The sequence below is a fragment of the Chaetura pelagica genome, unplaced genomic scaffold (genome assembly GCF_000747805.2).
Source record: "Chaetura pelagica isolate M959 unplaced genomic scaffold, ChaPel_1.0 scaffold805, whole genome shotgun sequence".
NCBI classification, from domain to species: domain Eukaryota; kingdom Metazoa; phylum Chordata; class Aves; order Apodiformes; family Apodidae; genus Chaetura; species Chaetura pelagica.
Window position 1 is genome coordinate 41,671 of NW_009953401.1, and position 4,865 is coordinate 46,535.

A 4,865-nucleotide genomic window follows, 5' to 3' on the forward strand; every position below is an offset into this window, starting at 1 on the left:
CCCCCCCCCCGGCCCAAGGCGCACTTGGTGCGCTCCGCCCCCACAACCCCCCGCGCGGCGCGGCCTGTCCCCCTTTTCCCGCCCTGGAGGCCGAACCGTGAGGAGCGGCCTGGCCGGGCCCAGCGCTGCCGGTGAGTCCTCCCCTCGCGTCTCTCACCTTCTCCAAACCCTTCATCCTCTCTCCCTGTGCCTCCCTCAGCCTCGCTCGTGGTGTTCTGGGGGGTTCTTTGCTTCCCCCCGTGGCTGTGGGGGGGGGAGCCCCTCGTGGTGTCGGTGGTTCTGGGGGGTTCTGAAGGCCCGTGGGGCCCTTTTTTTCCCCCCCATCTCACTGTCCCCCAGAAACGAGGTGGTGATCCTGGGTTCCTGAGGGCTCCTGAGGGCAGGGAGATTTGGTTGGTCCCTCGTTTTCGCTCAGCCCCCTTCCCTCACGGCGGCGGGAAGGGTGGGAGTTGTTTGGGACCCTGATTCAATCTCTTTTTCCCCCAGTTATGAGTCTCAGAATGTGAGGTTGTGTGTTGTCTGTGTGGTGCCTTCCCAGTATCTGTCCCTTTCCCCCGCCCCAGATTCCTGAGGGACAAACCTTAAGGTGCCCTTGGCTCTTTAGGGTTACTTTTCCCCACTCTCAAGACCCGGGCAGTAGGGTCTCCTGTGCTCCTCACAATCTTTTGGGTCCTTTTCTTCTTCATTGGTCTGAGAAGGGGGCTGTGGGATCCCCATTTCCTTTGGGGTCTCTTCTCCCCTCGTACTCCAGGAAGGAAGGTTGTAGGGAGGCCCTTCATTGTCTCTGAGGTCCCTTTTCCCCTCCCAGGCCTAAGGAAGGGGGGATTTGGGGGTTTTCCCCTCTTTGTGGGATCCCTTTTCCCCTCTCAAGCTCTAGGTGGGTGGTTGCAAGAGCACCTTGTATAAGGGCTGGGTGGGCTGATGCTGGAGGTGCCCCTAAACCTCTCCAGCTTTTGGGAGGTTCCCTTTCTGTTGGGGTCCTGGTTTGGGGGGCTACCCCTGCTATATAGACCCCCACCCTTTCAAGTCTGGAGGGGTCAGTGCTTGTTCTGCCCTGGCAGGGAGGGGAGTTTAGGGGACCTCTTCTCTCCCCAGCAGCTCTGGGTGTCTCAGGGGTCTCCTCCCTATTCCTCATCTTGGCAAAGGTTTCTTGTCGAGTCACCTTCTGGGAAGGGAAACTGGAGCTGCTTCCCTGTCCTGGCGCAGGGGTGTGGGATTCCCAACCCCTTCGGTGTTCCCAACCCTTCTGTAACCTTGGCAGTGCTTCCGGCAGCCTGTCCTGCTCTTCCCTCTTCTTTTTGTTTTGTTTAACAGCTCGCTCGGGGAGGGATCTGTTTCAAAACCGTATTTGGGGAGTGGGCAGAGCCAGGGAGGAGCCTGGTGGTGCTCCCTGGGGGGTTGTGAGGGATTTACAGCCCGGGCTAAAGTTGCTGAGGCTGCTGCAGCCTGTCATTCCCTCCCCTGCCACCGGAATCACTGGAGTCAGCCTGGATTTTGAATTTGTTCTTTCACATCTAGATCACTGATTCTTTTTTTTGGAATTGATTGGAATCTGATGCTCCCAATCCTGTTGGACTCGGCGTGGAGAGAAAAATAACTTTGTTTGGCTGTCTGGCTGTAATTCTTCCTTCTCCTTTTCTAGGTGTGTCCTCTCTCTCCCTGACCTTGCAGGTATGCCTTTTCTTTTTCCCCCCTCTTCACCTAAACTGCTTGTTTTAAACTACTTTGCCTTTTCTGGTGAAGGTGACTTCTTGCCTGTCTTTCCCTCCTCCTTGTTTCCCATGTCCTTGATCATTCCTTCACTTGCAACCAGCAGGGTTGTCCCTTGGAGCAAAGAGTGGTGTTTTTGGGTGATCAGGGTTGTCATTTCCCTGGCTGAGGTCCATGTGGATCTTTGTGTTATGGCAAAGGGGCTGAAGGTGGTTTCTAACTCTGTGTCCTGCTTCTCAGGAGTTGGGGAAGAGTCAATTTAGGGAATTAAACCAGCAATACTACACAAGCTTTACTGTTTTCTCGTGCTTTACTTTGACTCTCTTGACTCCATGGTGCTGTTGGGAGGAGGGTGGCTTTGCTCCCAGACCCTCTGGTGTGAAACCAGCCTCACTTCTTTTAACTCTGAATCACCAAAAGCTAAAAACAGGAAAAGCAGGAGATGGGGCAGGGTTGAAGCCGTTGCTGTAGAGCAGCATCATCTAACTCATGCCTCAATTCCAAGCTGGAACGACTCCTGCTTTTGTGCAGGACTGCAGCAGGAGCAGGTTAGGGAAGTGGAGAAGCATTTCACTGGGAAGATGTGTTCAGTGCAGGTGTCTTGAGTGTGGCAAAGCTCAGATGCTGGTCTGAGGCTGTAGAAGAGATAGGCTGGACCTTCTTTCTCTTCCTACTCAGTCTCTTGACATCAAATGGGCCCTTTCTGGGTTTTCTGGCTTCTTTTTTTTTTTCCTGGCTGTTGCTGGGATGAATGCTGAGGAGCTTCTGGTGTGACACAACAGGACAGGGGGACTGAATAAATAAAACCGTGGTGACCAGGTCACCATCAGCTATGCCAAGGCATGTAAGCAGATCTGCAGTTGGAGGATGGGAACAGAAGCTCCTGGTGTGAGAACCTGTCAGGGCTGGGGGAAGGGCAGCTGGTGATGGCCTCATTGCTGCCCAGACCTGCAGAAATCAGGTCTTCCCTGCCTAACATTTTGGGGCTGCATCTAGGGGGTGTTTGGGGAGCGTCAAACTGTCCTGTGTCTGTCACCCCCTTGCCCCCCAGTGCCACCTCTGCCCATTCTTGATGCCTTCTTTGAAGAAAGGAGTTAAACCACGACTGTAATCTTACCCTCTTGGTCATGGCTTGCAGGAAGCAGCTGTCACATCCCTCCACAAATCAGTGATGGGTGAGATTTGCTGCTCCTGCTCATCTAAAGATACTTTTTGGAAGTGTTTTCAAGCCACGTTGAACTGTTAACAACAATTTCTGGGATAGCTGCTTTCAAATGATGGAGCTGCCTGAGTTTCCATGCCGTGTTGGGTGCTGACAGGCCAGCCTTGGCACACAGCTGAGATTCAAATCATGCTTCACTTCCCCCTGCAAGGTACATTGTGCAGGGCCTGATGGAATTTAGGTCTCTGGGAAGCTCTGACAAACTGATTTATAACCTGGCTCCTCCCCCCAAAAATGCATGTGTTACTTTCTCATGGGCAGAAGAGGGAGAAGCTTTTGTGAAACCAACACATGGAGTTGACTTAACTTCTTTTTTTTGGCTGCAGCCTTAGGGTGATGTGGTGTACTCTTTTGTTTTACAGACTTTAAAAAAGATAAATAGCTAGGCTTCATGGGCTAATGCAGCCAAACAGCTGAAGGCCAGGGCTTATTTTGGATTTACAGAACAACAATAGAGTCTTTCCATTGCCTATTTCTAACTTGATGCATTTCCCACAGCACAGATTTGTTCTGGCTTGAAACATGTGGTGACCAGACAGCCTCAAGCCCAAAGCTCTGAAGCTACAATAAATGTAGCTACAATTAAAAATCCTTTCAGGGATTTGTAAACTCTCTTTAGTAATGTTTGCCTTTTCCTGGGCCTTTGTAAAACACCCAGTGCGTTGTCTGCACTACCCCTGGAAAAGCAAAATTCCAGATCCCATCTGTGGTATGTGGAGTAAGAGACATATTTCAACCCCACTCAGATTTGTGGGGGGTTTTAAAGCACTTTCTATGAAGTTTGCTGCCTCTGTCTCCCAGTCTCAATTTATCTTGATGCTAAAAATAAAATAGCTGCTTCACTTCTCAGAAATGTTACTGGGATGAATGTGGTTTGAGGAAGCTGCTGGCTTGGTGCCAAGTATGTGCAGACTTGGGGGGGGAGGCTTTCTAATGCAGCTCTTATCTAGTTCCTGTGCTTTGATTTCTGTGGCAGTTGAGAGTGTTCATGAACTTGCAGCTTGTTCTTTTTAATGGTAAAACTTCCCATTTGAGGAGGGAAAGGAGAGTAGTTTTGAAAGTATGGAAACCAACCTCACACAGGTTGTGTGGGTTGGTCCCATGGTAGATCTGAGCTGCCTCAGCCTGTCCAAGTCTGTTTAAATTTCTCCCCAAAACTTTTGAAGAGCTGGATTTGTCCCTTGCCTTTTCCTTACTTGGAAGACTTTGAAGCTGGAGTGTGAACTGGTGTCTTGTCTGGAGTAAATGGGTAAGCTGGGAGAACTGGTAGTGCTCTGGTGTTACTGGTCTGCAGCTTGCATCTCTCATCAGTCTGTCTGTACCAGCTCAGTTGCTGTAATTAAAAATCCTTGTCTATCCCCTTTTCCCAGGTCCCTCAGGGAAAACTTATGAAGACAGAGTAGAAATTACTTTTTTTCCCCCATTTTTGTGTTTGTAAACTTCACTGAAAACCTGGTATTTTAATCATAACCTGAGGCTTGGCTCATTGTGGAGACAAATAGGTGTGAGTATCTTGGATTTGATTTTGAAAAATGGTAAAATTCCCTTTGTGAATATTTTTTTTCCCCTGATCGTGATCTTTTGTAAAAAACAGTTCTTGAATTCTTTTTGGTGGGGAATGTTTGTGGTCACTTTGCCTTGGGGAGGCTGTGTTGCTTCCTTGCAGAAATACCCTATTTTATTTTATTTTTAACACATAAAGTGGGATTGGTGGAGCTTGGTCAGTGGAGCCTCTTAAATTCTGAAAGTGTTACATTTTATGATATCAAATTGATGTTTTTCTTAAATTAAAAAAATAGACTGAGTTATTGGCACTTGTGTTTTTCTCATTCACAGAATTTTGTACAGATCTCTAATATCTGGTAGAAATAGATATTCTGTAATCTGTATTTCTATAATCTATAATTCTATATTATCTATAGATAATAGAAAT